Here is a 25,967-nt window from a genome sequence, read left to right as displayed (position 1 = left end):
AAGAAAATTTGCAATATCTGCAAACCAGGGTGACGACGTGATCTCAAAGAGTTGCTCATCAGGGAAAGTGTCTCTTATGGGTGAATTGTCTATGGAATCTGAAAGAGTGATATGGGACAAGTGATCAGCTACTATGTTCTCTACCCCCTTTTTATCTCCTATTTCTAGAAAAAATTCCTGGAGTAAAAGGATCCACCTAAGCAACCGCGCCTTAGCATCCTTTTTTGAAAGAAGGTACTTAAGGGCAGCGTGGTCAGTGTAGATAATGATTTTGGATCCAATCAAGTAAGACCTAAATTTATCTAGTGCAAATACTACGGCAAGTAGTTCCTTTTCCGTAGTGGTGTAATTCATTTGTGCACTATTTAAAGTCTTACTTGCATAATAGATAACATAAGGCTTCCTTTCCTTTCTTTGCCCTAAAACTACCCCAACTGCATATTCACTAGCATCACACATAATTTCAAAAGGAAGTGACCAGTCGGGTGGTTGCATGATGGAGCAGAGGTCAGCAAGCTTTTAAGTTTATCAAAAGTTTTTTGACATTCTTCAGACCACGCAAATTGGATTTCCTTTTGAAGGAGATTACATAAGGGTTTAGATATTGAGCTAAAATCTTTAATGAATCTCCTATAAAATCCTGCATGACCCAAAAATGAGCGTATATCTTTGATAGTTTTTGGGTTGGATAAGTTAGAAATTAAGTCAATTTTAGCCTTGTCTACTTCAATCCCTTCAGATGAAATGACATGCCCGAGAACAATTCCCCTAGTTACCATGAAATGGCACATTTCCCAGTTTAAGATTAGATTCTTCTCCTCACACCGAATTAAGACTAGCCTTAAATGGTCCACACAGTTTTCAAAAGAGGAGCCGAAAACTGAAAAATCATCCATAAAGACTTCCAAAAAGCGCTCAACCATGTCAGAGAAATACTGAGCATGCATCTTTGGAAGGTTGCAGAAGCATTACATAATCCAAATGGCATTCTCTTGTAAGCAAATATGCCAAAAGGATATGTAAAAGTGGTCTTTTCCTGATCTTCAAGATCAATTGTAATTTGGTTGTAACTGGAATAGCCATCTAGGAAGCAATAAAATTTATGGCCTGCCAACCTTTCTAAGATTTGATCAATAAAAGGTAGAGAAAAATGATCCTTTCTAGTGACAGAATTAAGTTTTCTATAGTCAATGCATACACGCCAATTAGTGGGGACCCTAGTTGGAACTAATTCATTATTGGCATTTTTGACTACAGTAACGCCAGATTTTTTCGGGACCACTTAGGTTGGACTTACCCATTTACTATCTGAAATTGGGTAGATCATACCCGCATCCAGAAGTTTCAAAACCTCTGCCCTAACCACATCCTTCATGTTTGGGTTCAATCGACGTTGAGGTTGACAAGAAGGTTTGGCATCAGCTTCTAGGTGGATTCTATAAGTGCAAATTGAGGGACTAATTCCCTTGATATCAGCAATTGTCCACCCTATTGCTTCCTTATGTTCCTTGAGAATTTCGAACAATTTTAATTCTTGACTTTATTCGAGTTGGGATGATATGATCACAGGAAAAGTCTCTTCTTGACCAAGGTATGCGTACTTGAGCTCAGATGGCCAAGGTTTTAGCTCAAGTTTAGGTGCTTGAACACTAGATAGTAGAGGACTATTGTTGCGTGGGGGCAATTCTTCAAAATGAGATTTCCACCTATCCGTATCCAACAAAAGAGCTGAATCTAATATAGCACTGATTTCTCTAAAGTTTTGGTTTATCTCTGTATTTCCAAAATGAGTTAGGCATATTTCTAAAGGATCAGAAGAAAGAGATGGGACAAGAGCATCTTCTACAATGGAGTTGATCAGATTAACTCCATGAATTTCATCATTTTCATCGTCATTATCGGGTTGTTTGCAAATGTTAAATATATTAAAATCTATAGTCATATTCCCGAATGACATTTTCATTATTCCATTTCAATAGTTGATCAAAGCATTGGAAGTAGCTAGAAATGGGCGGCCTAAGATGACAGGTATTGGAGTGGTACAATTCATGATAGGCTGGGTATCTAATACTATGAAGTCAACTGGAAAATAGAATTTATCAATTTGGACAAGTACATCCTCGACTACTCCTCTTGGTATCTTTATAGATCGATCCGTAAGTTAGAGAGTAACCTTGGTGGGTTTTAGTTCACCAAGTCCTAACTGTTCATAAACTGAATAGGGCAGTAAGTTAACACTTGCACCTAAATCAAGAAGGACTCCTTGTATCCTGAAGTTTCCTATGATACAAGATATGGTAGGACAACCAGGATCTTTATACTTAGGTGGGGTGCTGTGTTTGAGAAAAGCACTCACCTGTTCAGTTAGAAAAGCTTTCTTTTGTACGTAAAGCTTTCGTTTTATGGTACAAAGATCTTTTAAAAATTTGGCATAAGATGGGATCTGCTTAATGGCATCTAATAAAGGAATGTTAATCTTTACTTGTTTAAAGATATCCAGAATTTCTTGGTCAGGTATTCCCTTTTTAGCTGCAAGCAAGCGCTGAGGGAATGGAGCAACTATCTTGTGATGGGGTATTGGATCATCTTGTTCATTATCATTTTCATCCTTTTTTTCAATAGATTTTTTAGGTTTGTCATCTTTTGTCGGAATTTCTTTGTCAATGGAGCAACATTTAATTTCTCTCTTAAGCTTAACTACCTCTTCAGTGACATCATTGAAATGAAGTGTTGAACACACTTCATCAAATTCTTTCAGGTGCAAATAAAGACTTTCAGAGTCAAGTCCGTGAAACTTTGGGAGTAATTGGATTATTCCTGATTTCATGTCAAAAGCTCCCGCAGCAGTAGGAATAACCATACAGGATGGGATACTGGTCCTAGTGGGTTGTAGATAATCACGAAGCATTCAAATAGGTAAGTCATTTTGAAATTCATTATCTTCCTGATTACTATTATTATCTTTAATTTGATTATTTAAATTTTGAACAATTAAATTTTTATCTTTTGATTCAACTCGAAATAATCTATTCGTTTTATCTCTCTCCCACAACAGCATAAACTGAATTTTTTTTTAAACAAACACCCTAATACAGTAAAACAAAAATTTAATTAAAATTAAACATGCATTAAAACAGACAATTTCTAATGTTTTTCTAAAAATTCTAGACAGCTTCTAACTAATTTGAAGAGGACACCTAGGCCTCCAATCCGGTCTAGTAACCTTAGTCGACCAGGTAAGCTCTCAGATAAGTGGAGGGGTCACGATGCGTGTAGCAAATGTCCCACTTAAAATCTACTTTCCTCGAACAGAAACTGTCTCCCTTCAATCACTTAGAGGGATAAAGCTTGCCTAGACATCGACTGGGCCACAGAGCGAAATTGGTGCAATTTTCGGTAGTCTTCGTTCTATTGAGCTCGAATATCCTTAGGGGCCAACGTCTAGTTAATTTTAATTAAGCTTAGGATATTTATGCACTGGGATGATTTTTTGAGCTAAGGATGAGTGATGAAATTCCGATCTAATCTTTTTAATGGGTTCAGCCCTTAGATTATTTTATGCAAATGCTTTATACTATATGCAATAATCAAGAAAATTTTTAACATTTTATGTTATGACATTAAATTGCATTTGAATAGTTGATCAAGCAAACTAGCTAATTATTTTTATTTTTTATTTATTTTATTATTATTTTAATTAATAAATTTTTTTTTAGCAAGAGTAAAATTCTAATCTAGGAATTATTAAAATAGGACTAGTATGAACAAAACAGAAAAAATAATTTAAATACTCACGGTCGGAGTTTGTTCACTCCGAAAATCCAAAAATTTGATCTTGATCTTCATTGTTACTAGTCCTGCTTTGTGTCGTCCTTGAATCTAAAAAGATTTGAAATTTCAGCCATGTTAAAAATAAAGAAAGATTGAAGAACCAAAAATTAAAAATTGAGATTTGCAGCCTTGTTCTCATCCGCACGTTGTAAATCCCTGGCAACGGCGCCAAAAACTTGCTACTTTTTTGATCTTGCCCTTTTGAAAAGAGAAATTAAATGTAGAATATCCCAAGTATAGGGTGTAGCAAAGTAATATTCTTGGTGAGTCCGAGGTCGAATCCATAGGGATTTGACAGTGAACAAAAACTAAAGGCTAAATAATATTTGGATTGACAAAAATATAACTAAGGCATCAGGATTCAGCCTAGCACTTCATCATGCTTTTCTTAAAATCATCTATTATCTCAGTTAGATCTGAGTGAAGTCCTAACCAGAAAGTGGAGCGGTGAAAATACCAATTAATCATAATAAAATAGATTTAGTTTTATGGGCAGCAATGCAGTAATTCTATTTTAAACTATAGGGATTTCTAAGTATCTGTTATACCCGGAAAAAATAACAAATCAGAAAAATATATAAGTTTGAAATAATTTCTATAAATCTACTGCACCATAAATCAAATCACTAACATTGAAATCCCATTGATGATTAAAGAAAATACATAAAGAAGATGCTAGGCTTTTTCCTAGCCTTAGCTAAAAAAAGTTTAGCTACTCATATGAGATGGAAGCATTTTTATAAAAAGAATTAGCAAAGAATAATTAAAATAAAGCATAAATCCTTTTTTTTCTTTCTTCTATTCGGAAAACAGAGTGCTCTGTTTTCTTTTTTTTTTCTTTCGATGGTTTCGTGGCTTCCTCTCTCTTCCCGAATGGTTTTGAATGGAAATCCTCTACCGAATGGATGATGAATCATGGCTCCTTCCTTCGTCGCCTCTCCCCCTTGTTTCGTCCCCCCTCCTCCTCTCGCTTGGGCCCTTTTATAGGCTGCCCCTTCTTCTCTCTCCTCCCCTATTTCAAAACAAAGATAAGGATGATCCTCTTTGCTGTTACTAAATGCAAGGATTAGAGGGAATTGCGGACGCCACGAATGCTCCGAATTATAAATGCTGCGGTAGCTTGAGATGGTTTTGAACGCTGATGAGACACGGCTGAGACGCGGGGTGGAGGGAGTTGCGAATACGGGAAGACTCCTCATAGATGCGTCCTGCTGGTAATGGCTAGAATTGGATTTAAAGAAGATTTGGATTAACTCGGACGGAGATGAATGCTGGGGACATTGCAGAAGTTTGGGAAGCTGCAGACGTTGAGAATAAAACCACGCGGAAGAAATGCTTGGAGATCACGAACGTCCCAAGCGCACATCGCCACAAATGCTGGGAAGCTCCTCACGGACGCATTCTCAGTTTGTTGGAAGCCACAGTTGGATGGGATGAATCGTGGCTGGCCATTGGGGTGTTTAGAAGACTCCTCAGATGGATGGAATTTGTTTGCTGGGAAGGGAGTGGCTGGATGAAACGCTCAGATGCCACAACGCTTGAGATGCCACGGACGGACGCTGGGAATTCTTGACTTTTAGGAAGTTTTGCTTTGTGTCAAAAGAGCTTGGGGAGTTGAGATGCCTGCTCGGCTAGGAAGCAAATACTTGGGTTGAGAAGTTGGGAAGCTTCAAAGCCCCCATGCTGCGGACATTGGGGAATTTGTTGAGCTTGGGTTGCCGGTCATTGGGCTCAAACCCAATGTTATTTGGTCTCTTGGATTACTTGCACTCAAACACAAATAAAACATTAATTAATCAATTTTATCAATAATGATTAGCTATAATACTAATTAAGATGGTATGAAGATTGTACTTTTGTGCTCTCATCCCATCTTCTTCTAGGAAGACCATGGTTGTATGATCGTAGTGTCGAGTATGACGGTCGATCCAATTGTTATTCTTTATATTGTGCCAACTAAAGAGTTATGTTAAAACCTCTTCAAATCACTAATTTTACCTCTGAAAATCTGATAATCCAACGGGTTTTAACCATGAGAAAGTTTGAAACTTGTAGCCGAGAGATTGGAGTCATGTATGCACTAGTGTCTAGGAAAGTCAGGACTGAAATTTCAGAAGCTGTTCCTTCTGATTTTAAGTCTATCTTAGACGATTTTTCTGATGTAACCCCTGAGGATCTTCCCAAGGAGCTTCCACCAATGAGGGACATCCAACATGCCATAGATTTGGTGCCTGGTTCAAGCTTACCGAATCTTCCTACATACTGGCTGAATCCAAGAGAACATGAGGAGCTTCAACGCCAAGTCCAAGAACTTTTGGACAAAGGATTCATCCGAGAGAGCCTCAGCCCATGTGCAGTTCCAGCTCTAAGAAGGATGGTTCATGGAGAATGTGCGTGGATAGCAGAGCAATCAACAAAATCACTGTGAAGTACCGTTTTCCGATCCCGCGGCTCGACGGCATGCTGAATTTGTTGCATGGAGCCACCATCTTCTCCAAATTGGATCTTCGAAGTGGCTACCACCAAATCAGAATCAGACTTGGAGATGAGTGGAAAACGGCATTCAAGACCAAAGATGGGCTTTTTGAATGGATGGTTATGCCCTTTGGTCTCTCCAATGCGCCAAGTACTTTCATGCGAGTTATGAATCAAGTGCTGAAACCGTACATTGGACGCTTTGTGGTTGTTTACTTTGATGATATTTTAATCTTCAGTCATAGCCGTGAGGAGTATCAGCAGCATCTTCGCCAAGTACTTCGCACTCTCAGATCAGAAAAACTATACATCAACTTGAAGAAGTGCTTCTTTGCCGAGCCACAAGTTCCTTTCCTTGGGTTTATAGTTTCAGCCAATGGAGTCTCTGCCTATCCAGAAAAGGTGAAAGCCATTCAAGAATGGTCTATACCCTGCAACATTCATGAAGTAAGGAGCTTCCACGGTCTAGCATCCTTCTACCGAAGGTTCATAAAGAATTTCAGCAGTATAATGGCCCCAATCACAAACTGCATGCGAGCTGAATTCTTTCATTGGAGTCCGACAGCCACCAAAGCCTTTGAAGAAATCAAGGTACTGCTAGCTCAAGCTCCAATTCTTCGACTTCCAAACTTTGAGCAGGTATTTGAGGTTGCTTGTGATGTATCCTACAATAGAATTGGTGGAGTTCTAAGTCAAGAAGGTCATCCCATCGCCTTCTACAGCGAGAAGCTCAATGATGCAAAGCGCTGATACTCCACGTATGACGTTGAGTTCTACGCTGTGGTTCAAACTCTTAAGCATTGGAGGCACTATCTCCTACACCGAGAGTTCGTCATGTACACCGACCATGACTCACTGAAGTACATCAACTCCCAAAAGAAGTTAAGTGCACGGCATGCACGATGGGTTGAGGTGCTGCAGCAGTTTACGTTCATGCTGAAACATAGACCGGGTGCAGAAAACCGTGTCGCTGATGCTCTCAGTCGGAAGTCACATATCCTAACTCTATTGGGAGCTGAAGTAATAGGGTTTGAAGATCAGAAAATCATATATTCTACAGATACACAATTTCAGTCTATTTTTGCAGAAATCTCAGCAGGAGACAGACGGCAGTACCCAGAATTTTCTATGCACGATGGTTTCCTCTTTCGGGGCACTCGCCTGCATGTCCCAGAGTCATCACTTCGAGATCACATCATTAGAGAGGTTCACGATGGAGGTCTTGCAGGATATTTTGGCCGTGATAAGACTATCAGCATGGTGGAGGACCGATTTTATTGGCCAACATTACGGAGGAACGTTAGTCGAGTCATCAAGCAGTGTCGCACTTGTCAGCTTGCCAAGGGATCTAAGACTAACACCGACCTCTATTCTCCACTTCCACTGCCGAGATCACCATGGGAGGACCTTAGCATAGACTTTGTGCTTGGGTTGCCCAAGACGGTACGAGGACATGATTCTATTTTTATCATTGTTGACAGGTTTTCAAAGATGTCGCACTTTGTGCCCTGTGCAAAGACTTATGATGCATCTCGAGTTGCTGATTTGTTCTTAAAAGAAGTGGTTCGTCTACATGAACTCCGAAGATTATTGTATCTGATCATGATATCAAGTTCGTTAACTATTTTTGGAAGACACTTTGGGCGAAGCTTGGCACCCGTCTTTCCTTCTTCAGCGCCTATCATCCCCAAACCGATGGGCAGACCGAGGTGGTCAACCGCAGTCTTGGGAACCTTCTTCGATGCTTGGTCTGAAATCATGTGAAGTCATGGGATCTGATTTTACCCCATGTCGAGTTTGCTTATAACAGCAGTATCAATCGGACCATAGGATTGTCACCTTTCGAGATTGTTCTCGGGATGAAGCCGCGGTAGCCTATTGATCTTGTACCACTCCCCATCAACACAAGGATCAGTGACGGTGGTGAAGACTTCACCAAGCACATACAAGACATCCATGCAGAAGTTCGACGTCGTTAGGTCACCAACACCGAGATTTACAAGCAACAAGCAGACTTGAAGCGACGTCCCCTGGAATTCAAAGAAGAAGACCTTGTGATGATATGATTGAGTGCTGAACGCTTCCCTCGCAGAAATTTTCAGAAGCTTCATCCTCGTCGCGCCGGTCCCTTCAACGTACTGAAACGAATGGGACCTAACGCATATGTGCTTGATTTGCCTGAAGACTTGCAGGTTAGCCAAAGTTTCAATGTTGAAGACCTGCAGCTTTACGAAGGATACTATGCTGAAGATGAAGATCCTCCAGCTGTACCACAATCACAACCATGTCGATCAATCCCTAAAGCTTATGGTGGCAGCTGCGGTCTTTTACATTTGGAGGGAACATTGACACGTACGAAGGGATTACAAAGCGAATCCCAACAACGTGCGGCTCGGTCTATCGAAGATAACCGATCAGCCTTCCTGACGTGGGTACCTAGTCTCTATGACTTAGGTCACGCCTAACAACAATAATGCAGCGAAACACAACACCAGAAAATACCACGAAGGAGAAGAAGAAATGTAGGGAAAGAGAACTTTATTGAATAACCACTCAGCTGATTACAATAAGCTCTCTTGGCCTCTCCAGCTCTACCAGATACCAATCCCTCCCCTTTGAGGGTCCTCTTATAGAGGAGCAACCTCCAGTTACAAGTCCCTCACGAACTCAACTTCCCATGCACAAGATAAGGATGAATTCTAGATAAGATAGGAAAATCCCGATTCCCACAGGATTCTGCACAATCAGATAAAACAGCCAAGTTCATGCCTCAAACAAACTCGGATTACCATGAAACTAGATTTGTTGGATTCGGAACGAAAAACCCTTCCAGATGGCACCTTTTCTACTTTGAACGGACTTCTGTAGAGTTCCCAAAATGCCCCTCAAAGTGAAAGCACGTGGAAACAGCGTTACAGCCACGTCTTCTAACCATACACGTTTTCAGTTATAAAAACGTGTTAAAATATGTCCCTTGCCTTCTGGAGACTTATGCCACGTTCCTCCATCAGTGGCACACATTTCATGCATCCCAATTTCCTGGATTCAGTCCATGCTTCGAGATAAGCCCACAATGCTGAATCAGTCTCGTTGCAGCAGCTTTCCTCCTAATGATGAACCAACATGTATTCTCAACAATACACGCCTTGGAGCACGTGCCCACGGCCCCATGCTCTTGGGTATTCCACCTACATCTTGCACACGTTTTCCTAGGTGATCCTAGGGCCCAGATTTGGTCTCCAAGTTGCCCAAATCTCTAGAGAGCACCGTCAGACCTCGAACCCGTCCAGCGACCTGATCTAGTTTATACCTTGATCCGCGTCCGGTCCAGCCCCGATTCGAGGAGCCGTGACACCCTCCCCCACCTAAGCCGAAGTCGCCCCTGACGAGGCTAGGCAGTACTCGTTGATGATGTCCTCGAACTGCCATAGTTCGTCACCATATTCCCAGCTTGCTTCTGAATCTGATAGTCCTTTCCATCGGACTAAGTATTGCACACGGTTACCCTTTTTCCTGTCCGCCTTGATTTCAAAAACCTTCTTGGTGTAATAAACTCGTACGGCCACTGGAGCTCGCCCGCTTCGAGCCCGAGAAGGGTTAGTTGTGTCCTCTTTGAACGGTTTCAATACGGACACGTGGAACACCGGGTGCACTTTCAGCTTGGAAGGCAGCGACAATCGGTATGCTGTCTCTCCAATTCGATGTGTGACGATGAAGGGACCTTCATACCTCCTCACAAGTGCTTTGTGGTAGCCCGACTTCAATTTCATATGATGGTAAAGCTTCACCAATACCCGATCACCAACCTGAAATTCAACTGCCCGCCGCTTTATGTCAGCCCACTTCTTCATCCGTTTGGTCGCCTTCCACAAGGAGACCTGAACCAAATCTGTATCCTCCTTCAGATCCCTCACGAACCTGTAGGCGGTCGGACTACGTCCCATGTAGTCCGCTGCGATACTTCCCGGAGTGTCTGGTTGCAGCCCTGTAATCACCTCGAATGGTGATTTACCTGTTGACTCCGATCGCTGTAAGTTGTAGCTGAATTGGGCTTGGTCCAAGAGTCGCACCCAATCCCGCTGGTTGGCACTCACATAGTGCCTCAAATACATCTCCAATAATGCATTGGTTCGCTCTGTTTGGCCATCGGTCTGAGGGTGGAAGGCCGTGGACATCTTCAGCTCTGTTCCGAGTATCCGAAATAACTCTGTCCAGAACCTCCCCGTGAAGCGAGCATCGCGATCAGAAACGATACTCCGCGGTATCCCCCAATATTTCACCACATATGTAAAGAACAACCGCGCCACGTCCTCCGCATGGCAAGTAGTAGGTGCTGCAATGAAGACTCCGTACTTCGAGAAGCGATCCACCACTACCATGATAGAGCTGTTCCCATCCGCCAGAGGTAGCCCGATGATGAAGTCCATGGAGACACTCTCCCACGGACGCTCTGGTATAGGTAATGGCTCCAACAACCCTGCAGGCCGTCGATGTTCAATCTTGTCTTGTTGGCATAGTAGACAAGTGCGCACATACTCCTCGATGTCATCCCGCATCTTCGGCCAATAGTAGTTATGTTCTATGAGAGCTTGGGTCCGATGCACCCCCTGGTGTCCCGCCCCCATAGATCATGGTGTTCTCGCAACACCTCGCGCCTCAGCCCTCCACCTGAAGGCACATAGACACGTCGCCCTCGTGTCAAAATCAGCCCTCCTTCGGTCCAGAAACGGCGCGCCTTGCCGTCTTTGATGAGTTCACCCCTGGAAGTGGCCCATTGATCCTTCTCCATCTCGGTCTTGACCCTCTCCATTAGGTTACTTGCTGGTCCGGAAAAGGAAGAGACTGCAGCCAGCTGTGCCTTTCTACTCAAAGCATCAGGGACTGAATTAGTTCGGCCCGGCTTGTACTCGATGTCGAAATCGAATTCAGCTAGAAACAGCTGCCATCTCGCCTGCTTGGGGGTGAGTTTTGGTTGGGTCTGAAAGTAGCTTGTGGCCACGTTATCCGTGCGCACCACAAACTTAGATCCGAGTAGGTAATGACGCCAGGTTCGAAGATAGTGCACAATTGCAGTCATCTCCTTTTCATGAACCGTATACCTGCGCTCGGTGCCGTTCAACTTCCAACTCTCGTAGGCCACTGGGTGCCCTTCCTGCATGAGCACCCCTCCAATGGCAAAATCTGATGCGCCGGTGTGGACTTCAAAAGAAATAGAAAAGTTCGGTAGCACGAGGACCGGCTCCGCCGTGACCGCCTGCTTGAGACGATCAAATGCCTCCTAACATTGGTTTGACCACCGCCATGGTCGATCCTTCTTTAACAAATCCGTCAGTGGGGCGCATAACTTCGAATATCCGATGATGAACCTCCTATAGTAATTTGCCAAGCCAAGAAAAGAGCGTGTGTAACACGCGTAGGTACCTCCCACTCGGCTATGGCTGAAATTTTTGAGGGATCCATCATGAGCCTTCCATCCCCAATGATGTGCCCGAGGAATGGCACCCTCTGCTGCGCAAACACACACTTCTCCCTCTTCACAAAGAGTTGGTGTTGCCGTAGGGTAGAGAAGACTTGCCTCAGGTGTGCCACATGCTCATCCAATGTCCGGCTATATACAACAATGTCATCCAAGTATACTACCACGAATTTATCGATGAAGTCATGGAGTACACGCTGCATCAAAGCACAGAAAGTTGCTGGTGCGTTGGTGAGGCCGAAAGGCATGACAAGGTACTTGAAGCTCCCGTACCTTGTCACACATGCAGTCTTCTCAATGTCCTCCTCCGCCACGCGAACCTGATAGTACCCGCTGCAATGATTCAACTTGGAAATCCATCGTGCCTTGCCAAGTTGATCGAACAAATCATCAATCTGAGGAATGGGGTGCTTGTTCTTCACAGTGAGCTTGTTGAGGGCCCTGTAGTCGATGTAGAGTCTCAACGAACCATCGTGCTTCTTCTGAAAAAGTACCGGTGCTCCATACGGACTCTTCGAAGGTCGAATGAACCCGCTGTCCACCAACTCCATTAGCTGCCTCCTCAGCTCCTGGAGTTCAGGTGGGGCCATCCTATATGGTGCTTGAGCTGGTGGACGTGCTCCATGCACAAAATCAATCCGATGATTGATTTCTCTTTTTGGCGGCAATTGCTTGGGTAACTCGGAGGGCATCACATCCCCGAATTCATTGAGAACACCCTCGATGGGCACTGGAATCTCCTCTCCTTCCAGTAGTTCTTCCTCCTGAAGGGATGCAATATATGTTGGAAGTCCCCTTCTCAGCCCCTTAGCAAGTTGCATCACCGATAGGACTCGCTGCAGAGTCCCTTTAACTCGCTTTTCTGGAACTACGCAAGCTCCACTCGGATTCAGGACCACCACCACATCTGAATTCGGCTTTATCATGGCTTGTAGCTGGGTAAGCAAAGACATGCCGATGACCACCTCGTAGTCGTTGATCGGGGCGACCACCGCTATTACCCGTCCGGTCCATGCGCCGAATTGGATCTCAACATCCTTCGATGTTCCGCTGGTAGCCACTTCTGCAGAGTTGACCGCCTTGAACGTGTGTTCATCATGTTCAATCTTCAGATTTAACCTCTTTGCCGTAGCTAGGTCCACGAAGAAGTCAGTGGCACCTGTATCAATGAGTGCCTGGAAGATGTGACCACCAATGCAGATAGGTGTATAGAGCAGACCTCATGGCCCCTTGGCCTTCAGGGCATTGAGACTGAGTGAGCCCATCCTTTGGTCGGTCTCTTCCTTCTCCTCCACCGCCATAGATGCTATCTTGCCCCTCAATGGACAGTCCTTCATCTTGTGCGGTCCATTGCAAATATAGCATGAGATAGTGCTGGTACCTTGCGCCACCCCTTTGCCCTTCACTTGGGAAGCCCCTCCACTCGAGGAGCTCGGATTCGAGCCTTTTGTACCTCCTTTGTGACCTGATTTCGCTCCCCCACCTTTGCCCTGTTTCGATGCTTGGGCTTTGGGAGCTGTGGGTTGAGTCTTGAACTCGATGAGAGCCTCCGCTTGAGCTATCGCCTCGTTCAAACTCTAGACTCCTCTTCGCTGCAATTCCATCTTTGCCCACGGTTTGAGACCATCAAAGAAAGTGAAGAGAGAGTCCTCGTTGCTGAGGTCTGGTACCTCCAACAACAATTCGCTGAACTCTCGCACATACTCACACACATCACCCTTTTGCGTGAGTCGCCGTAGTCATGCTCGAGCATCATCCTTAGCGAACGCGGGGAAGAATTGCTTTCGAAGTTCAGTTTGGAACTGTACCCAAGTGGTGATTGGAACAGCCCCTCGCTTCACATCGTCGGCCCGACGTCGCCACCAAAGCATCGCCACGTCCCTCAAGAACATGGCCGCCGTGCTCACCTTCATGGCTTCCTCCCTCACGCCGGTAACCTGCAAGTATTGCTCCACGGCAAAAAGAAAGTTATCCACCTCCTTCGCGGACCGTCGTCCGCAGAACTCTTGTGGCTTCGGAACATCAAGCTTGTGTAGGGGGCGCGTAGCCTCTCTTGCGACCTCCATTGTCAATGGAGAAGAGGATACGCCTGTGGTGGTCCTCTCCTTTAAAAGGTCAACCACCTGATTTTGGAGAGCCCTCTCCATGATCTCCAACTCCTCGTTACGCCGCAGCACTTTCTTACAGCGCCGCTCCATATCGAAGGAAATCTGGTTCAGCTGAGCGGCGATTTCACCTCGGAGGGTTGCGTCCCTACCCTCAAGGTCCTCCATCCGTCCTTCAACCTCAGCTATTTGGGCCTCGCACCTCCGTAATCGATTGTCGGCAGAGATAACCGGAGATGCAATACGTAACCCATACAGAGAATCATCAACTGGATGCGCTCCACCCATCGCCGTGCCTCCTCCTGAGGCTGGATTGGGATCCATGGTCAAGGATGATGCGTCCGTCATTCCCACCATGGAAGTTATCGTAGAGGTCGTCTCCTTCATTTCTGGTATGGCTCTGATACCAAGTGACACGAACGAAGAGATTACAAAGCGAATCCCAACAACGTGCGGCTCGATCTATCGAAGATAACCGATCAGCCTTCCTAGCGTGGGTACCTAGTCTCTATGACTTAGGTCACGCCTAACAACAATAATGCAGCGAAACACAACACCAGAAAATACCACGAAGGAGAAGAAGAAACGTAGGGGAAGAGAACTTTATTGAATAACCACTCAACTGATTACAATAAGCTCTCTTGGCCTCTCCAGCTCTACCGGATATCCATCCCTCCCCTTTGAGGGTCCTCTTATAGAGGAGCAACCTCCAGTTACAAGTCCCTCACGAACTCAACTTCCCATGCACAAGATAAGGATGAATTCTAGATAAGATAGAAAAACCCCGATTCCCGCAGGATTCTGCGCAATCAGATAAAACAGCCAAGTTCATGCTCAAACAAACTCGGATTACCATGAAACTAGATTCGTTGGATTCGAAATGAAAAACCCTTCTAGATGGCACCTTTTCTACTTTGAACGGACTTCTGTAGAGTTCCCTAAATGCCCCTCAAAGTGAAAGCGCGTGGAAACAGCGTTACAGCCACGTCTTCTAACCATACACGTTTTCAGTTATAAAAACGTGTTAAAACGTGTCCCTTGCCTTCTGGAGACTTATGCCACGTTCCTCCATCAATGGCACACATTTCCATGCATCCCACTTTCCCGAATTCAGTCCATGCTTTGAGATAAGCCCACAACGTTGAAACAGTCTCGTTGCAGCAGCTTTCCTCCTAATGATGAACCAACATGTATTCTCAACAATATATGCCTTGGAGCACGTGCCCACGGCCCCATGCTCTTGGTATTCCACCTACATCTTGCACACGTTTCCCTAGGTGATCCTAGGGCCCAGATTTGGTCTCCCAGTTGCCCAAATCTCTAGAGAGCACCGTCAGACCTCGAACCCATCCAGCGACCTGATCTGGTTTATACCTTGATCCACGTCCGATCCAACCCCGATTCGAGGAGCCGTGACACCTGCACCTCGACATATTTTTTCTCGACATAGTCACGTATGAGGTGAAAGCGCCGCTCTATGTGCTTGGACTTCTGATGAGACCTTGGCTCCTTAGCAAGAGCTATGGCGCCATTATTATCGCAGTGGAGTATTATGGCATCTGATGACATTACATCCAACTCTGCAATGAATTTCTTATACCAGAAGGCTTCCTTTGCAACTTCTGAGGCGGCGATATATTTAGCTTCCATAGTAGAATCAGCAATGATCGGTTGTTTGGAACTCTTCTAATTTACTGTACCACCATTGCACAAAAATACATATCCAGATGTAGACTTTCTATCATCAATATCAGTCATGAAATCTGAATCTGTGTATCCTTCTACCTTAAACTCTGATGCTCCTCTAAACACCAAGAACAAATCTTTAGTTCTTCTCAAGTGCTTAAGAATGTTCTTCACAGCTATCCAGTGCTCTTCGTTTGGATTCGACTGATACCTGCTAGTGACACTCACAGCAAGGGCTATATCAGGTTGTGTATACAGCATGGCATACATGAGGCTCCCTATTGCTGAAGCATAAGGGATCTTGCTCATGCGTTGAATCTCTTCAGATGTGTTGGGGCACATCTTCTTGGAGAAATGAATCTCATGCCTAAGGGGTAATAAACCCCTTTTGGAGTTTTCCATGCTGAAACTTTTCAGCACCTCCTCTATATACAACTTCTGTGATAGGCCAAGCATCATCTTAGATCTATCTCTATAGACCTTAATTCTCAAAATATAGGATGCTTCCCCAAGGTCTTTCATGGAGAACTCTTTTGACAACCAGACCTTGACCGAGGTTAGCATGGGAATTTCATTCCCTATTAAGAGTATGCCGTCCACGTACAATACGAGAAACACGACAGCACTCCCACTAACCTTCTTGTAAACACATGGTTCCTCTTCATTTTTGATGAAATCAAACATTTTGATCGCATTATTGAAACGAGTGTTCCAACTCCGAGATGCTTATTTTAGTCCATAAATAGACCTTTGCAGCTTGCAGACTTTGTGATCTCCATCACTGGAAGTGAAACCCAAAGGTTGCTCCATATAGATATCTTCATCAAGATATCCATTCAGAAAAGCAGTTTTCACATCCATCTGCCAAATTTCATAATCATGAAATACCACAATGGTAAGCAATGTTCGAATGGATTTCAGCATGGCTACAGATGAAAAAGTCTCCTGATAGTCAATGCATTCGCGCTGACTATACCCTTTCATCACTAGCCTTGCCTTATAGGTCTCTACCTTTCCATCCGAACCTATCTTCCTTTTCTAGATCCATTTACATCCAATAGGTACAATACCTTCTGGTGGATCTACTAAGGTCCAGACTTGGTTGGAATGCATGGAGTCTAACTCTGACTTCATAGCTTCCAGCTATTTCTTGGAATCGATATCTGATATCGCCTCGTTGTAGGTATTGAGATCCTGTATATGTTTCCTATCTCCCATGAGGAACATTTCCTTCGTATCCTCTATAAGCATACCTAAGTATCTATAGGAGGATGGGAGACCCTACAATATCAAGGTTAGCATGGGAATATCATTCCCTATTAAGAGGATGTCGTCCACGTACAATACGAGAAACATGACAGCACTCCCACTAATCTTTTTGTAAACACAAGGTTCCTCTTCGTTTTTGATGAAATCAAATATTTTGATTGCATTATTGAAACGAATGTTCCAACTCCGAGATGCTTGCTTTAGTCCATAAATGGACCTTTGCAGCTTGCAGACCTTGTGATCTCCATCACTGAAAGTGAAACCCAAAGGTTGCTTCATATAGATATCTTCATCAAGATATCCATTTAGAAAAACAGTTTTTACATCCATCTGCCAAATTTCATGATCATGAAATACTGCAATGGCAAGCAATATTCGAATGGATTTCAGCATTGCTACAGGCGAAAAGATCTCCTGATAGTCAATGCCTTCGCGCTGACTATACCCTTTCACCACTAGCCTTGCCTTATAAATCTCTACCTTTCCATCCGAACATATCTTCTTTTTGTAGATCCATTTACATTCAATAGGTACAATACCTTTTGGTGGATCTACTAAGGTCTAGACTTGGTTGGAATGCATGGAGTCTAACTCTGACTTCATAGCTTCCAGCCATTTCTTGCAATCGATATCTGATATCGCCTCGTTGTAGGTATTGGGATCCTGTATATGTTTTCTATCTTCCATTAGGAACATTTCCTTCGTATCCTCTATAAGCATACCTAAGTATCTATCAGGAGGATGGGAGACCCTACAATACCGAGGTTAGCATAGAAATATCATTTTCTATTAAGAGGATGTCGTCCACGTACAATATGAGAAACACGACAGCACTCCCACTAATCTTTTTGTAAACACATGGTTCCTCTTCGTTTTTGATGAAATCAAATGTTTTGATTGCATTATTGAAACGAGTGTTCCAACTCCGAGATGCTTGCTTTAGTCCATAAATGGACCTTTGCAGCTTGCAGACCTTGTGATTTCCATCACTGGAAGTGAAATCCAAAGGTTGCTCTATATAGATATCTTCATCAAGATATCCATTCAGAAAAGCAGTTTTCACATCCATCTGCCAAATTTCATAATCATGAAATGCTGCAATGGCAAGCAATGATCGAATGGATTTCAGCATGGCTACAGGTGAAAAGGTTTCCTAATAGTCAATGCCTTCGCGCTGACTATACCCTTTCGCCACTAGCCTTGCCTTATAGGTCTCTACCTTTCCATCCAAACCTATCTTCCTTTTGTAGATCCATTTATATCCAATAGGTACAATACCTTTTGGTGGATCTACTAAAGTCCAGACTTGGTTGGAATGCATGGAGTCTAACTCTGACTTCATAGCTTCCAGCCATTTCTCGGAATCGATATATGATATCGCCTCGTTGTAGGTATTGGGATCCTGTATATGTTCTCTATCTCCCATGAGGAACATTTTCTTGGTATCCTCTATAAGCATACCTAAGTATCTATCAGGAGGATGGGAGACCCTACTAGATCTACGAGGTGGAGGAGGTACAATGGTACTGGCTCTTTATAAATAGGTTCTACAAGATCCATAACTCGTTGCTTTTTAGAGACTTTTTCTTCAAGCTCAATTTTTCTCCCACTGCCTCTAGCAAGGATAAACTGTTTTTCAAGAAAATAGCATGTCGGCTCACAAACACATTGTGATCCTCTAAAACGAAAAAATTATATCCTAATGACTCTTTAGGATATCCCATAAAACGAGCACTTATGGTCCTAGCCTCTAACTTGTCCGCCTGCAGTCGCTTGACGTAGGCCGGACATCTCCAAATCTTGAGATGACCAAGACTCGGCTTCTTACCATACCATATCTCATACGGTGTGGTAGAAACAGATTTAGAGGAAACTCTATTTAATAAATAAATCGCAGAAAGTTAGGCATCTTCCCAAAGAAATATAGGTAGATCAGTGGAGCTCATAATGGACCGAACTATATCCAATAGAGTCCAATTCCTCCTCTCTGACATCCCGTTGAGTTGAGGTGTATCCGAAGGAGTCCATTGTGAGACTATGCCATTCTCCTTAAGATAGTCCTGGAATTTTCTACTAAGGTATTCAGACAATCACACACTTATAATTTTAGGTAGACCCTTCTTAGCCGCAGCAAATGTTGTGAACAATTGTCGAAATGGGATGTTGAAGTTATCTTTTGGCAACATGAAAGTCGAGCTTAATGTCTTCAACATAAGTAAACAACCACCAGACGACAAAGAAATCAATGAAGTTGACATGATTGAAAGTTTGGTTCAGGAGACGTTCTTACAAACTTATAATAAGGACTCTTTAGAAGCTTACCTTTCCTATTCCCTCCTCGATCTGATCGAAGAGCTTCAAGAGGTTTTCTAGTTTGTTTTTCTACTTCATTTCTGAACTCTTTGAACTTTTCAAAAGATTCAGATTTGTGTCTCATAAGATACACATACCCATATTGTGAATAATCATCGGTAAAGGTTATGAAGTACGAATAACGACCCATGGCTAGCACATCAAATGGGCCACACACATCTGTGTGTACCAAGGTAAGTATTTCAGTGGTCCTCTCCCCATGTCCTACAAAAGGTAATCTAGCCTTTTTTTTTGAAGACAGGATTCGCAAACTGGATATGACTCAGTAGTCAATGAGCCAAGAAGCCCATCTTTCTCCATTTTGTTCATTCTGTCTTCTCCAATATGGCCTAGTCTGAGGTGCCACAAATACTTCTGGTTTATCTGATCTCTGGATCTTTTGGCTCCTTTGGCACTCACTTCTTGCTCAGATACATTCACAGATATATCCATATGCAAATGATAGAGACTGTCAATCATAAAACCACGTGCAACTAATTTATTTTTGAAATAAATTAAACAGCAGTCTTTGTCAAATGTAAAAACATGACCATCCTGTGCTAGACACAAAACAGAAATCAAATTTCTGCTAGCAACAGGTACATAATAACAGTCTCTAAGCAATAAACTAAAACCAGACGGTAGTCGCAAAAAATAAGTGCCCACAGCCACAGCAGCAACTCTTGTCCTGTTGCTAACCCGAATGGTTACTGTACCTTCCACTAGCCTTCTACTTCCTTTGACTAATCCCATTTAAATGGTTACGGCTGACTTGTTTTTAAACTCCCATGGACCCGTGGACCACTTCCCCTCATGGACCCTTAAGGATTTTTTTGTGAACCGCGATGGAGAAAAGCCTTGTGGAGTGATTGATTAAAACCCCATTTGATTTTGATGAGCTCAAAGCATTTGAGTATATCTTGTGATTACTAATGAATTCAATTGAGTGTTTCAGTGAAAATCCTGTCCAAGTGTTTCTAGACTTGGTTCATAGTATTTTGGATAAGTTAAGAAGTCTGCATGAACCAATGTCTGAGACTCGAGTCGACTCCCGAGTATCACGAGTCGACTCCAAGCGTATCAAGTTCACTGGCACGAGCTCGAGTCGACTCCAGATCAGTACGAGTCGACTCCGACTGAGAACAGACAGAAGGACAGAAAGCTTCAACTCAGAAACTGTCAACGAGTCGACTCCCGAAGTGCGCGAGTCGACTCCAATGTTCAACGAGTCGACTCCAGGGTAGTAAGAGTCGACTCCAAGAGAAACACAAAGAAAAAGTCAGAGAACGATCTTCGGACTCTGAGATTCGAGTCGACTCCTGCAGTACGCGAGTCGACTCCGAGACTGAGCGACCATCAACAGACAGAAGACCATGTTACTGCCTCTGAGATTCGAGTCGACTCACAGACAGCTCGAGTCGACTCCGAGACAAGCTTCACGTCAAAAGGCAGAAGACCAACTTTCGGAAACTGAGAGCCGAGTCGACTCCAAGGAAGTTCGAGTCGACTCCAAGACTGGATGAGCCAAAAGACAGAGAATCGGGAGTTCGGGCTCTGAGATTCGAGTCGACTCCCAGGACAGTCGAGTCGACTCGAGTGGACAAAATTCAAATTTGGATCCACGGACTTCAGTGGATGAGCCGACTCCAAAATTGCCACGTCAGCTCAAGAAGTTGGCGAGTCGACTCCAGGTCAAGACGAGTCGACCCCCAGTCAAGACTGCAACTTTAATTCAAATTTGGAACAGTTGCCGAGTCGACTCCGGAAAAGCGTGAGTCGACCCTGCTACAGCCGAGTCGACTCCTGATCGCGCGAGTCGACTCCAACCCACCAACGGTCATATTGTCAGGCTGCGCAGAGTGTGCAGAACAGCCAGAAAAAGCAGAGTAACGGCTAGTTTCCGTGGGGGTTGGCTTAAATAGCCACAGAGGACTGTAGCAAGGTAGAGAACAGATATTCCACTCCAAGCATTCAAGTTTTCAAGCTCTCCAAGTGCTCTTAAACGAAAAAGGGAAGATCTGCATTTACTGCTCCAACAACTTCTTCCCAACAATCAAAGCTTCCTCCTCCTGCATTCAAGTCGACCACTCTTTCAAGAGGAGACCGGAGTTCCAGAAGCCATACCTCTTCACCAGCTTAAAAGCGTTTGAGGGCTTCTAACTCCTTTACGATTATATTGTTTTAAATCTGCTTTTTGAGAAGCTATTTTCTGTTTTCTTCTATCTCTTGTATTTACTTGATTCAATCGGGGGATTGAATCAAGGGGTTTAAGGTTGGTTGGTGAGCCAAGTTAAAAACCAACGTGTGTAAGGGTTTGATTGTGAGCCCGGGAAAACAATCGGGGTTGGTTCTAGTCGGTGAGCCTGAAAAAACCGACCGAGTTCGTTGTGAGCTCGTAAAACAACAAGTTTGGTTGTGAGCTTGCAAAACAACCGGCTGTAATCCAAGGGGGTTATAGTGAATTCCCAAGAGAGACTTGGGGAGTGGACGTAGGAGCAAGGGGTAGCTCCGAACCACTATAAAACTCTGTGTTTGCATTGGATTGTCTCTTCTCTTCTTCCTCTCACATCACTCACAGCACTTAGCATTAATTAAATAACTTGCAATAGTTTTTAATTAATCATCCATAACGTTTTAATTATCCAAATTAATTTAAAACCTAATTCACCCCCCCCCTCTTGGGTTGTCTATCTGGGCAACAAGTGGTATCAGAGCAGGAAACTCTTCCACTCAAGAGTTAAAAGATCAAAATGACAACCCCATTTGGATCTTCTCACATTGAGGGTCAGTCCACCCAAAGACCTCCTTTCTTCAATGGATCCGACTACTCATACTGGAAGGCTAGGATGAGAATATTCATCCAAGCCCAAGATATGAGATGTGGACCATTGTAGTGAATGGTCCATACATCCCATCCATATATGTAGATGGTGTCAAGGTACCCAAACTAGAAACGGATTGGGATGAACATGACATGAGGAAGGCACAATTAAACTCTAAAGCTATGAATGTGTTTTATTGTGCCTTAGACCGTAATGAATTCAATAGGATTTCAACTTGTAATTCTGCAAAAGAAATTTGGGACAGACTTGAAGTGACCCATGAGGGAACGAATCAAGTCAAGAAATCCAAAATAAACATCTTGGTTCATAAATATGAACTATTTAAAATGGATTCAAATGAAACAATCACATGCATGTTCACTAGGTTTACTGATATTGTCAATGCCCTAAAAAGCCTTGGCAAGAACTATACTAACAGTGAGCTTGTCAAGAAAATCCTTCGGTGTCTACCAAGGTCATGGGAAGCTAAAGTGACGGCAATCCAAGAAGCCAAGGACTTGAACAAGCTACCACTTGAGGAGCTTCTTGGATCCCTTATGACGCACGAGCTCACCATGAAACAACACAACGAGGAAGAGTCCTCCCATAAGAAAAAGGTAATAGCTTTAAAGTCTACTTCATCTAACAAAGATTTATCTTGCAGTAGCAGTAGTGAAGAAGAAGAAGATGAGGAAGATGGTGGTGAGGCACTTCTTGTGCGCAAGTTCAAGAAATTTATCAACCACAAGAAGTCCTATCATCAAAGGAGAGGCCCCTCAAATTCCTACCGCAAGGACAAAGGTAAGGAAAGAGAAAATGAGGGAATTTGGTGCTATGAGTGCAAAAAGCCGGGACACATCAGAGCTGAGTGTCCCTTACTAAAGAAGGGCAGCAAGTACAAGAAGAAGAAGAAAGCCCTTGTCACCACCCTATCGGACTCCGACGCATCATCTTCATCATCGGATGAAGAACAAGAAGAGAAGGCCAATTTCTGCTTCATGGCCAACGAAAACGAGGTAACTTCCGATACACATTTTGATTTTACATTTGATGAACTTTATGATGCGTTTAATGAATTAATGATTGAATATAAGAATATAAATGTTAAAAACAGAGAACTAAAAGTAACTAACCAAACTTACATTCATAAACATGATTCATTAATTAAGGATAAAGATAATCTTACCAAAGAAAATCTAGAACTTAAGACAAGCAATCAACTCTTAATTAAGAAGACTAACAACTTAACAAAAGATAATGAAAAACTAACTAAGGAACTTTCAGAACTTAAAAACCATAAACAAATCTTAAACAAGGATCTCACAAAAGAACTAAATGATTTAAAAGCAGAAAATCAAACATTAACTAAAGAACTTGGAAAATACAAACCTTTAGTTGAAAAGTTTACGTATAGTTCTGAAAAGTTAAATATGATACTAAATAGTCAACGAGCAGTATTTAATAAAGCGGGTTTAGGGTATAAACCAAGAAATAAACAAAAACTTCTTAGTAACTTCTTTGTTAAAGCTGGAGAAACTAAAACTAAGAAAATAACCTGCTTTTGTTGTGGAACTATAGGACATAAGGCAAATGCATGTGACTATAGGAAAAGTAAAATAAAAAGAAAAATTAAAAGGGTATGGGTTCCAAAAGGAACCAACTTGACTAACCATGAAGGACCCAAGAAAACTTGGGTACCTAAGATGACATGATTTGCTTGTGTAGGAGTGTCTTGCAGCCAAGGTCAACAAAAACCGCTGGTATTTGGATAGTGGCTGCTCAAGGCACATGACGGGTGATAAAGATCAATTTTTCACCCTTGAAGCTAAGAAGGGAGGTGTTGTGACTTTTGGAGACAACAACCAAGGTCATATCATTGGTATTGGTAAAGTTCAAATCACCCCTTCTACTTTTATAGATAATGTTAGATATGTTGATGGTCTTAAGCATAACTTGTTAAGTATTAGTCAATTATGTGATATAGGATATGATGTTATGTTTAAACCATCACTATGCATTATAACAAATCCTAATGATAATAGTTTAGTTTTTAAAGGAATTAGACGTGGAAATGTATATGTTGTAGACCTAGAAGATCTTGCAAAACATAACCAATGTCTAGTTGTAAATGAAACTAGAGATAATGATGCTAGTTGGTTATGGCACCGTAAGTTAGGTCATGCAAGCATGGACACAATAACTAAACTAGTTAAAAGAGACTCCGTGATAGGTTTGCCAAAATTAAAATTTGAAAAGAACAAAATATGTGAAGCATGTCAATTTGGCAAACAATCTAGGAACTCATTTAAATCCATAAAATGTGTCTCTACTTCTAGACCTCTAGAATTATTACACATGGATCTATTCGGTCCAACTAGAACAACAAGCCTAGGTGGAAATAAATATGGTCTAGTCATTGTAGATGATTATTCTAGGTACACATGGGTCATGTTCCTAGCACATAAGGATCAAGCATTTTCTGTCTTTAAGAAATTCCATAAAGAAGTAACCAATGCTAGAGATAACTCAGTAATAGCTATTAGAAGTGATCATGGTACCGAATTCGAAAATCAGTCATTTGAGGAGTTTTGTAGTAAAAAGGGGATAACCCATTATTTTTCAGCACCTAGGACACCACAACAAAATGGAGTTGTGGAAAGGAAAAATAGAACACTAGAAGAAATGGCTAGAACTATGTTATGTGAAAGTAACCTCCCTAAGTACTTTTGGGGAGAAGCCATTAATACTTCTTGCCATATATTAAATACAGTTTTGTTAAGACCCATTATAAAGAAAACACCTTATGAACTTTGGAAAAACAGAAAACCAAAAGTTAATTACTTTCATGTTTTTGGATGTAGGTGTTTTGTTCATAATAATGGGAAAGATAATCTAGGTAAATTTGACTCTAAATCGGATGAAGGAATATTCTTAGGTTATTCTACAACTAGTAAAGCCTATAGAGTATTTAATAAAAGAACCTTAGTCATAGAAGAATCTATACATGTAGTATTTGATGACTCTAGTGACATCTCCTCTAGTAAGAAAGTTAATTTTGATGATGATGTTGAAATACTTGAGGAAAAGATAGATGAGATGGGATTACAAGATGATAATCAAAAGTTGATTGAAGGAGAATCATCAAGCCAAGAGGCTATTGTGGATCATGGGCTAACAAAAGCTTGGAGGTATGCTCACGGGCATCCTAAGGAACTCATTCTAGATGATCCATCTCAACCGGTTAGGACTAGAGCTTCACTTAGAAATCTAAATAACCATCTAGCTTTTGTTTCACACTTTGAGCCCAAACATATAGAAGAAGCCGAAAATGATGTAAATTGGATAAATGCAATGCAAGAAGAACTAAACCAATTTACTAGAAACAAAGTGTGGGATCTAGTAGAGAGACCTTCTAAATATCCAATTATAGGTACAAAATGGATATATAAAAATAAGCTAGATGAAAATGGAATTGTTATAAGGAATAAGGCTAGACTAGTGGCAAAGGGTTATAATCAAGAAGAAGGCACAGATTTTGATGAAACCTTTGCTCCCGTAGCTAGACTTGAGGCTATTAGACTATTATTAGCATATGCATGCTCTAAGGATTTCAAACTATTTTAAATGGATGTAAAAAGTGCATTTTTAAATGGGTATATTAATGAGGAAGTGTATGTAGAACAACCTCCTGGTTTTGAAAATCATCAATACCCTAATCATGTGTATAAACTGAACAAAGCACTTTATGGATTAAAACAAGCACCTAGAGCATGGTATGAGAGACTTAGTAAATTCCTATTAGAACATGAATTCTCTAGGGGAAATGTAGACACAACATTATTTCTGAAAAGGCAAAATAAGGAGATGCTATTAGTACAGATTTATGTTGATGATATCATTTTCGGTGCTACTAACAATCGCCTCTGCGAAGAGTTTGCTGATTTGATGCAG

Source organism: Phoenix dactylifera, chromosome 7 (genome assembly GCF_051530095.1).
Source record: "Phoenix dactylifera cultivar Ajwa chromosome 7, Ajwa_hap1_PhDact_Kaust_v1.1, whole genome shotgun sequence".
Lineage (NCBI taxonomy): Eukaryota > Viridiplantae > Streptophyta > Magnoliopsida > Arecales > Arecaceae > Phoenix > Phoenix dactylifera.
Note: the sequence above shows the minus strand (reverse complement) of the source record.